Below are 13,433 nucleotides of genomic sequence, written 5' to 3'. Positions count from 1 at the left end.
GTACTATCTTTAAAACGGCTCCAGACAGAGAGGGTGAGAAATTGATGTGGTGTGGTTTCACCACTTTATCTAATACTACCCCTCACTTTCCTCCACCAAAGAACTAGAAAAAGTCATGTGGGCAAATCTAACCATACTGAAAGTCATAGAAAATTAAACACGCTTTCACTATTCTTCTTCAGTCCTCTTCAGACATCTGAGGACAGATAAATGACCAAATACTGGGTCAAATAATGGAAGAAATAGCTGAGCCTGAAGGATACCATACCCAAATTTCATCCAGGTATTTGGATATATCAAGGAAAAACAATATCAGAATATAACAATATTTTTTTTAGTATTTACAGGTGTTGACATTTTAATATCTTATGATGGAAAATCTCAAACATAAACAAAAACAGAGAAGGTAGCAAAAAGAACCTTCATGACAGCATCAACCAGCTTCAATAATTACCAACCATGACCAATTTTTTCCTATCTATATCTTTCAGTGGTCACTTCCCTTCCCTGCTGGATAATTCTGAAACAATTCTCAAATCCCAAACATCATGGCATTTATTTTGTATAAGTAAATTTTAACAACATGTAAAGAATATGCACACACATATTAACATGTACAAATGAGCAAATTTAGCAAAGAGGAAAACTCTGAATTCGTGTGAATAAATATTGAATTTGCCATTTCAGAATGATTATAGATATCTAGACAATGATTGAAAGTTTGTTCTGCTCCTTGGTAATATTGCTACCCTTAATATATTATGAATTGAGTTAATCTAGTAGTTCAGTTCTTCTGAATTTGTTGAATGGGTGATTATGTTTCTCTCTCTGCTTCTTTGCTTATCATGTGGAACAATACTAAATCATAGGCAACCAAAAATGAAATAATTGAAAATTTTGGTTAACATGATCACCACCAAATTTTCAAAACACATACCACTAAAAAGATAAATTGTAGAGGTATTAATTCACTTGTTTATTTGTATATAATTTCTTTATTCATATATATATATACACACACACACTCAGGCTCTTATACTGTGGGTCAGAGTCTGCGCTACATTATGCACTGAAGTGAGAAAGAGAAATATAAAATGTTTCTGATTTTGAGAGAGATAGTCTAATACAAGTGTACACTTACCACACAAAATAAAGAATACTAAGAGAGGCATTTTACATGCTCTTAATAGGTAAATAGAAATAATATATTAATATTAGAAATAGTAATATTAATATTTCATAACAATTTTGGGGGTTTTTCTTAATTATAGTTTTTGAAATAATTCTTCATTATGATCTTGCTATAGAAGCATAACTTCTATAATTATTTTGAAGATAGGTTGCTATCAGTCTCAAGATATTTTGTTCCTGTACATCAATAAAATTTTACTTTTTTCTTTTTTTAAAAAATAGGCTCCTTTCTTAAGAAGCATGTGGTGAAAAAGAGAAACTAACATTCAAAAGTAGTGCCAAATTGTATATGTGAACCATAAGGGTTGGTTTAGCCAATTAGTAGGAAATGTACTCAGAAAGACAAATATTAATAGGGACATAAGTCATAGTATTTATTTCTCAGCTTGTGATGTATTCCAAGTGGGTCAACCAAACAGTATAATTCTAAGGTTAAGGTTATCTTAAATAGAGGAAAAATACATTAAATTATCTTAGATAGTGTATTAAAATCATATAATGTGTTTCAGTAGAGTGAATAATATGAGCACTTTTATTAATTTCTACTTAAGCTTTGGCACTGTTCTTGTCCCTTTTGTCCATTACTGTCTATTGTATCTATTGTCCAACTCCCAACACACACACATAGTCACACACTATAATGCAAGTTCCAGCAGGCAGTGATTTTGATTTGGAGGGGGTCACAAATGTATCTCTGGCACCTAGAAGAGCCCTTGCATTAAGCATGTTCATTAGTGATGTCATGAGAATTGAGTGTTTTAGTCTATTCAATACACCTGCAGGAGGGATAGGACAATTAGGTGGCAAAAAAAACCCCACAAAGCAGAAATAAAAAAACAAATCTTCCATGTAATATAATTTAGAAATAATGAAAAATAAAAGTTTCTCTCTTGCTTTTGGATCACAAATTGAAAAAAGAAAACCAGTTCTGAGACTTGTCAAAAGCTCTCCCCTAGATCCCATGAGAGATCCCATTAGCAGCAGAATGGAAAGTCGGCAAGCCAACATAAACATAGATGTTTCAAGAGAAGGAGAAAGAAAGAGACAGAGCCATGAGAGAGAAAGCTAGATATTCTTGAATACAAAGCAACAGGCAGGTGTAAATTGTCTTGACATACATATTCAGTTGGAATGTCCAAACTGGCTTCACAGTGTTCAAATTGGTTAACAAAAATGTTCCAGTTGGTTAATATGAATGCTCAAATTATCTCCAAAATTGTTTTCATCAAAAAGTTACCACAGAAAATTCTTAATTTCTAGTTTTACTACTTTAATTCACTATTTGAATCCTTGATAGTATTAAGCACAGAATTTAACAATATATAACATTTCTTTTTGATGTTAATTTTTGTTTCCCAAATTTCTAATTTGTTCTTCTGGGTATATACCTAATCTTGTCTTCTCAGTTTCTAATTTTTTTTCTTCTGTTTGTTTAAAATTATGGTTTCATATTTTCTTTTGGAAAATCCAAACTTTATTTTTAAAATTTATATATAAATAAATTTTGTCTGTAGTGAAATCCCATTCTCATTATTGTTTCATTCCTGTTTTTCATGGTATTAGTTTTTATTTTTTACTACGTCAAATTTTTACTTGCAAACTCACTTTAGATTGGGAGTTTCTCTCTCCTCTCATCTCTGTTTGTCTCCTTCTGTTTATTCCCTTTCCTCTCTCTGTCAAGGCCATCTTACTTTCACTTTTTGTACACACTCTCCCTTCTCTAGCAATATTGCAGTTGCTCCCCCACAGTCCCTAGACCCTAACGCAGAATCAGATCTTATAAGCATGTTTCTAAGTTACTGCTCTCCAGGAATATTGGTGATTCTGCAGATTCTCCATGAGGTGAATGCACAGCATGGCTCCCATAATGTTTTCCTGGCTATCTTTCTTTGCCAACTTTTTTGGACCATAGTTTTTAATGAAGTCTTAACCCAAGTCAGCATATTGTTAACTTTTTCTTTTCAGCAGTCTTTTATCACAAGAAAAGCTTCACTCCTGCCTTTTCTTTCCTAATCTTACATGGATAATCATTCCCCCCCCTTTTCCCAGGGGAGTCATATTGTATGGTACCACTGCCTATTTATCAACCAGAGATTAATACCACTCAACATTTGGTGTTTTCATTTTTTAATTTTCATAAAGATATTTTGCTATATTTAAAATCAGTTATGTATTCCTTGTTTCTTCTTTTCATATATTTTTTTTTTAATTCATTGCTATGTATTTTGAATAGTGGGTGTTTTCTCAGTATATATGCTCTTGGGGCATGTAAGCAGGAAGCTAAACTTGTTTTGCCCAACAGAATGTTAAAATTTAACAATAATGGCAATGTATAGTGTTGGTGTGTGGACGATAACAAATATGAAAAAATAAACTAGCTAGTATTTCAAAACAGATAAGTGTTTTATGACCTTATTGATGCAAATTATTTCCTAATTAGACTTTCCTTATGAGCTTTGTTACTCTTGTTTAACTCAACCCAATGGGATTTCCAGTATTCACAGGTGAAGGCAGACAAACAAATGTACCTGAAGAGAAAGAAAGAACCATATGACAGCTGTTGAAGACAGATTTTGACCATCTGTTATAGAGTGACTACAAAAGGAAGAATAGGGATATTTGAGAATGTGGATTATGTAAGACTATCATAGCACAGTATGTAATTTATAAAATATATATATTTTTAGCCATTCAGATGACCAAACTATATTTCTTATATATATTGGGTGGGCCAAAAGTTTGTTCGGGTTTTTCTGTAACATCTTACAGAAAATATTTGGTCTCAGTCCATGGTTACTGGCTCACAGCTCCCAAAACTCTTGGAACTTCCTGAGTGATAAGAGCAATGACAGCATCTTTTGTCATAATATTTGGTCTCTTGTCTTCAGTTCCTAAAATTGCTCCAGAGCTATAAAGTAAAATTGGTGTCCTGTTATTCAGTTGGGTCTTGTGTCTCATTAAACTGGGTTTATGTTAATGAGGTAACTTTTAGAAAGCACCTAACTATGAGAGGTTGTTGACAGGGGAATCATTCATGAATAGAGGGGTGGAACTTTTGGTTCCACCCCCTGATTTCCAGGTAGGGGAGATAGGCTGGAGTTTGAATCAATCACTAATGACCAATGATTTAATAAATCATGTCTATGTAATGAAGCCTCCATAAAACCCCAGAAGGATGGGTTTTGAGAGATTCTAAGTTGATGAATACATGGAGCTCCAGGGAGATGGCATGGAACCTCTGTGCCCTTTCCCCATAATTTGCCCAATGCATCTCTTCCTTTTGCTCTTACTGAGTTATAACATTTTATAATAAATAGATAATCTAGTAAGTAAAATGGTTCTCTGAGTTCTGTGAGTGGCTCTAGCAAATGAATTGAACCTTAGGAGGGGTCATTTGAGCCTCCAAACTACAACTGGTTGGTAAGAAACACAGGTAACAACCAGGCTTGAAAATTATATCTGAAGTGGGAGAGGGGCAGTCTTGTGGAACTGAGCCCTTAACCTGTGGGATCCAATGCTATCTCCAGGTCCATAGTGTTATAGTTGAATTGAATTGTAGGACACCCAACTGGCATCCAAGAACTGCTTGGTGGTGTAGGGTCTAGAACCCAAAAAACATAGCAATAATCTATTAACAGAAAATAAGTTAGATAAGCAAAACAAAACAAAATTAACCTTAAGAGAATTATATTACTTTAAAATAACTTTAAAAATAATACCACAAAAGTCAAGCAGGATTTTTTTTTTTTGTACCAGAAGTCAATGTAGTGAAGAAAATACTCAAACCATTTGTGTTCAATTATGGCAAAAATCTTTGACATTATAGAAAATTGAATATTTAATAATAATGCAAGATAAAATAATGCAAGATAAAAAAAGAAATCACTTTGGGAGAAAAATGGAGCAGTACCAATACCCTGACAATTGATAAATATATCAGCAATCGAGAGGCTGCTAGAAAATCAAAAACAAATGGGTGTTTATTAAATAAAATATTTCTACAATGACTCATTCAGCTTTAAGTAAATGTTTGTTTTCAATGTCTTTTAAAGTGAAAAAATACTTTAGAAATTAATTTTAGTATGTTTCACATATTCAGGAATTGTTTCAATATTCCACTTTTTTATTAGAAAGAGTTTGAATAATTTGAAGACTTGAGTGAAGTGATATACAATAAATGTTGAGTGAATTCTGCCAGTCTGTTAATATGAGACCCAACTGTAAAATGTGATTGAATCACACATCTGCCTCCCAAGAAAACAGCATAATGGTATAATGGAAATTAAGAGAAGGTCAGGACAAAAGAAAGAACTGAACTTGCCCATGTTGTGAGGTGATTTTCTGCGAGTCTCCTGCATGTCTGTGTGTCTTGTGAGTAGAGTCATTCACTGTATTTGTTGTGAACTGTCTTTTCAGATATATTTGTATAACTGGCATCTTAGAAAAAAGAACTACTGCCTCCCTGTAGAGAAAAAGGCAGGCTCATTTACTGTTCAGGATAAAACAGTGTCTCTCTCCAGTTCAAAAGTCAGGTATACTTGCTACTTGCTGCCTATTATAAAAGATTCAGCTTTCTTATGCTCAGGGTTCCCCTACTACAATGTATCACAGTATGTGCAGCCATGAGCTTTTCCTCTTCATTTTGCCTTATGTGAATTGGGGCTCCAGGAACTCGTGAAAATACTAACATTGGCTACTGTTAGTTGCAAAGTCATTTCCTTTTACCCAGAGGTCTTTTGTACTCTGTCATCATTTATGAAACTATGGCAGGCAAATTTCACAGTGCTTGAGAGCCAAAGTTTGTTTTAATTGCAAAATGGGATAGCATTTGGGAGAGGTATTAGGAGAAAAGACAGAAATATTCATGATTGTACTGCATTTCTATAATCAGGCTACTTTATAACAGGGTAAAATCACCCAAAGGGGAACATTTTGGTGAATTACAAATGAAACCCACCCTCATAATCAGGTAGAAAATAAAATCAAGTGTACTATAGAATGGATAACTTTCAGCCAATAGTTGTAATATTTTAGAGACATGTCAGGTGTTGATAAAGGAGATACTTTCATAGTACACCATAAATCCTGCAGGATGGTAGGACTCATCTTTGACAAAGATTTCCAAAACTTGCTATTGCACATATATCCAAATTTAAAGAAGCATATTCTTGAACACAAAATATACTTCATCAACATGAAGTTATAGCAATAAAAATCAAGGAAAAAAGGAGAAATAGATAGTGTTAAATGGTTAACTGAGGCACATTAAAAATTTGAATTAATTATTTGAGCAAACATTGATTTGAATTAGGTAGCACTAAACCAAAAGTTGTGATGAGTGCTCCACCAATAAGAATTAGGGACAAGCTTTGTGTATAGAAGAGATGGAAGCAAAGCAAGTCAATTATTTGATTGGTTATGACTTACGTGGTTGCCTTATTTGGGAAAGCCTAGTCGGCTGTTTGTGATTGGCTTTTCTTAAGCTTCACTGTCTCAGATGTGGGTGCATTAATTCTGGCTTAGGTTTTTGTTTGTTTACATAGGCTACCAAGGCATTAGGGTAACCACAGTCTAAAGGTCACTGTGTTAAAATACTTTAATGATGAAAAGATAGATGACTGATAAATACTTAGATTATGTAGATTGATCTATTTTTATATTTATGTCCATCTATCCATCTATCTCTCTATCCTTCAATCTGCCATATCTCCTCTAAAGTGATAATTTTGGCAACCATTAAGAAAAAAGTGAAATGAGACATTTTTCTGATGACTTTTCATATTTCCCTTTGCTTAGTATCTTATTTCCAAATAATGTAATATAAATTGATATTAAATAACCCAAACCTAATGTTGAATACCTAAATGGAAAAAAAAAAAGTGGTGCTCATAGGTATTTTGAACTGGCCTGAGACTCCTGTTCTAAAATAATTATTAACATTATTGTTATTTTTTTATTATTGTTTAGGAAATTAACAATTGATTTAATTTAAGAGAAGTTGAATATGAAAAAGAAACAAAATAACAAATGAAAAGCACATGACTCCAAAAAATTTTTTTTCACAATGAAGATTCTAATAATGTATAAGTGATAGAGAAAAAAAGAAAACAGGAGAAAAACATAAAACATTGAAACACAGTTAAAAGAAAAACTAAACCTACAAATATACATCTTTAAAGAATCAACTGTTGAAGGGAGGGTAATGTAAATTGTGAATGCCAACAGATGAGTATTTTAATGTAATTTATGAAAAGGATATGGTCATTTTAAAATAAGAGATGAAAAATTATCAATTCATAAGAATGCTTGATGTAACAGAATTGATCTGGCAGCTGTAAGATAGAAGTTAACAATTCAAGCCCTGAAGTCAGATTATTTGGATTTTAATTCCAGTTCCTTCACTAACTAGGTATGTTATTTTAGGAAAGTTTCTTCCTCTAGAAATAGAAATAACAGTATGTCTAATATATATCTTATTGTTTTGCCCTCAAATATATTATTTATCCTAACACAGGTTCCATTCTTGATCACAAGATGACTGGCAAGAGTTCTGAAATTTGTATACAATACTTTCAAGATTATATCTAAAACAAAAACCTGTGAACCTGTTTGTCTTATAAAAATTTTGAGTCACTCTTGATATTTTATTTTGCATGCTCTTAATCAGTTTGAGCTGCTATAACAAAGTACCTTAGAATGGGTAATTTATAAACAGCAGAAATTTATTTCTCTTAGTTCTGAAAGCCTGAGAGCAGGATGTCAGCATCGTTGAGTTTTGGTAAGGAACCTCTTCCTGGTTGCAGATTGTCATCTTCCTGTTGTATCTTCAGATGGCTAGCTCTCTGGCCTCTTCTCACAAGGGCACTAAACCAATTTACAAGAGCCTCAATCTAATGATCTAATTACCTCTCAAATGACCTACCTCATAATCACATTGAAGATTAGATTTTAACATATGAATTTTTGGAGAACACAAACATTCTGTCTATAATGCATGTTCACTACTGTAATATTTGTCTGTCCTGCTCAAAAGAATTTACTATTTGGCTTTCTTTGTCTTAACACATAGACCTAACACATAGAACTCCAAAACAAATCAGTGAGATGCCCCCAAATAAATTTTAGATTAGTAGGAGGGAGAAACTAAAGAAAAATGGATGGTGAAGAAACAAATAACTTCATGCATGTTATAATGATATTAAAAAGTGTTCAAGGTGAGCTAATTATGCTTCCTGATCTTACAGGTTGTCATTGAAGACACGTAAGATGTTATTGAGACTACTTACCTAAACTGCATGAACCAAATTGGGTAATTGAGAAAAACTGGCAGAAACTTTTCCCTAAAAAGTCATAGAAAAATAATGTATGAACTATATGCATAATTTTTTAATGCAGGGACCCCCTACCCATCTATGAAATATTGCCAATGAATATGAAATTCTGAGAAAATAGATTAGAAACAAAGTAGGAGAAGAATAGGAGGAGGATGAAAGAGAAAGTCTGGGCAAAAGGGACAGAATTAAAATATGAGTGGAGAGGAGCAGTGTTATATCAAAGGGGGGACAAAAAGGGTATCATTGTCTCTAGAAAATTTAAAACCGAAATAAATCTTAGTACAGCTTATTAATAGTTTTTTTCTAGTACTGTGTGCTGGGACTTCTAAATAATGCCTCCCCTTGGTGATCCACTGAAGGAAAAAAAATTCTGTATTATTTCTCCCGATTTTCAGACTTTTTTTTTACCTAGTACTGCGTTAACAAATCTATAGCCAATCTGGGAGTGTATGACCCTCAGAGATGAAGAATTATGCATCCTTCTTGAACTACTGAACCTGAGGTGTTTTCATCAGGCAGAAACAAAGCTACCTTAGCATCCCTAGAGTCATTTCAGATACCACAGTTTTCAAGTATTTTACTCTTCCAAAAAGTCTAAGAATAAATGAGCAACTTAAGAATACTGCTGCAACCATCTCATTTCCACAAAATGATTGAATGAAAAACAATTTCACCACCTGTTATAGCCATCCTTGCTTCTTAGCAAGATTTGATGTTATCAGGTGGAAAGGTGATAGACTAGAAAGTGAACAAAATAGGAAATATTGATTTCTTTTTAGTTCACCAGTAATTTAATCAGCATGAGTGTTGTCAACCATTTACCAACTTTAATTATTTGAGAAAATTCACTTACCAAGAGTTTGTGGCACTGAACTGTCCATTTCCTAGTGGAAATTCCACCTACTCATATCATTCCATCTCTCAATGGGCAAAACACAAAGTGCTCCTATTTTGCAAATTTAAAAATGTACTCTAACATGTGGTGCTAACCAAAAGTGTGCCTTGATGCTTATGAATTTTTCATGCTTTCAGTACTGGCAGTGGAAACCATCCTTTCTTGTGTATCCTATAATGTAACATTGGGACATAACTCTAGTTTTCTCTCTCTATTTTTTGAGAGTCTAGCTTAATCTTTAGCAATTCTAAGGTTAGTGATATTGTTCCTCTTCTCTACTTATCAATCATAAATTTATTTTTTTCTCTGTTTGGGGAATTTTTCTTCCTCATGTTTCATCTCTTTTTAGAGAGTCCCAAACATTATTTTTCTTAGGCTCCTGCCAAAAGTATTACATTTCCAAAGAAATTCTAAAGACCTTCAACTAATTAGTTGAAAAGTTTCATCCACTGCTCTTCCTCATAATGCCATGAAAATCTTCTCTGTATTCAAAGTATTTTGAATTTGCCTGGCTTCCTTTAATAACTGTTATTTTTTTTTATGTACTTTCCCTTAAAATCTTTATTTTCCAACATGTTTCCTCATAGCATGTGCCAGGCTTACTTTTCTTTCGATAATAACTTAGTTGTAGCAAAATTCACCAGAAGGAGAGTACATGGGGAACACATTCCTGAAGAGTTTTCTCGTTCACTTTGTCAATGACATATTGGGTCAGAGGCATATAAATTATGGAGTTTCATGTCTTATTATTACATGGCCAATTCCAGGGTTGTTGCTGCCCTTCACTTCTCCTGCTTTTAAGGAGGTATTTTATTAAATAGTCCATGAAGGGAGGAGGCTTTTTCCTTTCTTAGTATTGACTCTTCTTATTTAAGCCTTCAGCTACTCCAAAACAAACATTGATACTATACTGCTAGTTACTCTTCGGTGGTGGTTTGGATTAAATAACAGCAATCTCAGTGAACTGACCTATCTCATTTACATTGTAAGCCCTGTTTCACCTGCCCATCACCATCAGGCCCTTGAATGATGGGTTTAGTTACCAGTGGTCATAGATATGTGAAAGCACCATTAAATACAGCATCATTAAAAGTCCAACTGGGCTTTATGTTTACAGTGTGATTTTTTTTTTTCTGTCTCATTCACAGGCCTTGGTACTTTTTGCTTTATATCCTCTTAATTCTTTTTCTTTCCTCAAAGCATTTTCAGTTTCATGAAAACAGTCATTAGCAACCAAGGAATATATATTTTCCTCTGCTGAATCATCCCATTTTTCAATTCTCTGGGAGATTAGCCTTGGTATCCAGACTCCACTGATCTTTATTCCGAGCTATATTCAATTATTTGCTTCCCAAATCATTAGCAATTTGATGCCTTAATAAATCAACCTGTTTCCAGGCTTGAAAAGTTGAATCAACTCAACCACACCTTTACTGACATGCTTCTGTCACCTGAAAAAGTAGAAATTTGCCTTTTTTCTCATTTTAACAAAGTGGAGGGCAGTAATATTGAATTTGAATGAATACAAAAATTTTGAGAAGTGATGCAAATGGATTCTGAGTTATTAGTATACCAATAAGTGTATAAACTATCAGCTAACCTTATAAATACCTCTAAACAACTATTTTGAATAAGGCTTTCTGACCCATCATCTGGAATTTGTTTTCAGATAATACTGTTATCATTGAAGCACAGCTATCACCTATTGAAAAGATATTGATAAGTTAAGATGAAATGGATATTTTTTTTATAATTATGATAGAAAAGACTTCTCAAACAGTGGAGAATACCACTTCCTTTAACCCCCACACCATTGCTTTTGTTTATTCTATGCTTTACTTCCATCATCTCTTATTACTGGCTTTCTTCACACTTTCTTCAGCAGGTTAATTATTAATCTTTCAAACTCTGATATCACATCTACTTGGGGGAAAACAAAAAAAAAATCCCCCAAAACATTGGTTACTAAACCCATGACAAAATGAGATTAGGTATCCCTACTCTTTGTTTGTTCCTGTAGTGCATTGCCCCATACATGGATCTCAGCATTCACCATAATTAAGGACTTGGTTTTCTTCACTTAGTTTTCTCCCCTAAACATTAAAAATCCCTTGAGCAGTCTCACTTCTGTTGCAGTATTCCTAAAACCTAACCACACACCTACCTTGTGGTGTAAGTTCAAAGAATCTTGGTTAAATGAGTAAGTGCCCAAATTGATTTAGTCTTATGAATATTAGAAGCCGCTTAAGTATCTTGTAAGAATTACAGAAATAGGAACCATCCTATGTGGTCAATGGATAATAAAACTATGCACACTTCTTCTACTGCTACATAAACTTAACTTGAACTTAAACTTGAATCTGCCCATTGGTGTGCCTTTCATTGTAATATGCAAAAGCTGAAAACATTATGTTCCAATTACGTGAGTTTTATGTTCCAATGTGATATACAAGTTCATCAGCATATAGTTTAAAAATAGCAAGGAAAACATTAAAAAGATACAGAGTTGATTTTATATGTATTTTAAAAATGATTTTGCATTGTAATAAAAAAAAGAAAAACACTGAAACAATTGTCATAATTGTGAAATATCTACTGTTTTTCCAGGACTGTTGTTTTAGAAATCAAGATGAAGAGTAATGATTAGGTCCCATTTATTTGTAGGCAAGTTAATTTAATTTTATAAATATTAATTTTCTATTTACCATATTTTGTTTTATCTAACTAAATTTGGAGAAATCAAGACATTAAGCCACAGTAGCAGGAACATTAAGGAATAACAGGAGGAGATGTAAATATGCAAGTCCTATAGGATGAGCAGTGTTGGAGCTCACAACTCTGTTTTGTAGAAGCCATAGCCTGAGTGGGAGAAACGGGCGTCTCTAAAGCTTTTGACCTACATCTGATGTAACTGACTCTCTGTATGATGTGGACTTGTATATCTAACCTTTTCAGGACAACTTTATATTTCCTTGCTAACTGACTGTACTCACTGGCTATATATTTATACATGCTGCTGCTTGCTCCTCTAATTTTAAACCTTTCTTACCCAGGGTTAAATTAGAACATTTAAAAGATAATGCTCTCCCCATTCACAATTAAATTAAAATTTAAATTATTCAAGTAAAGTAATTCTAAACAACAATAAATATATATAAAGAAGCAAAATGATGGCAGAAGGTTGATTTAATTATATTCTTTAGTTCACAGCACATTATTACCTAGAATATTAAAACAAGAGGATTATGTGTGTTTTGAGGATGAATCTATATAACTTGTAAAATTTATTAATAAATATTTAATATTAAACAATATAAAGTTAGTAAAGTACATTTATTAAATAAGTACTTAAGCTCTCACAGTGGATATACTTGTGACATACCAAAAACATCCAAAAAATTCTTTTGCACTTTCACTTTCATAAATTTAACAATAGCACACAGGATATTTAACCCATTAATCAAAATCCAGTGATCCATCATTGTTTCTCTCTCTATGCTCCATTTTTGCCTTCCCTTATAGTCTTAATTCCATACATTTCTTGACTATGTTTCTTAGGTTATAAAAATAATTCCTGTAACCTCACCCACAATAAAATTGTCACTTTGTAGTTTATCAAGCAATCTGTGAGTTGGTAATGCTAATATTCTGAATCTTTTCTCCTGAAATCTCTCTAGATTGGTTATACTTATTTTAATCTTTTAGATGTACCCCTATTCCTTTTCCTCTGGATTTTTCAGTTTTTGCTTTAAGAGATCCCCTCTTCATAATTTCCTGACATCGTGTCACCTCTAAATGAATCATTTCAGTAAGTTCTCTGAGACTCTGAGCCTCATGCTTGATCTGATTTTCTTAGGGCCCCATCAGTTTGTGGTCTAGTAACATCTAAGGCAGCTTCCCTTTGTTGCCTTCTTAAAAACAGTAAGATTCAGCACATTTTATTTTATCTTTTACATATGTGTTTCAGAACCTTTCAGATATCATTTTCCCTTTCATCTCTAAAGAGCCTCTCC

Source organism: Globicephala melas, chromosome 18 (assembly GCF_963455315.2).
Source record: "Globicephala melas chromosome 18, mGloMel1.2, whole genome shotgun sequence".
NCBI lineage: Eukaryota > Metazoa > Chordata > Mammalia > Artiodactyla > Delphinidae > Globicephala > Globicephala melas.
The sequence above is the reverse complement of the archived record's forward strand: the minus strand, read 5'-3'. Positions refer to the sequence as shown.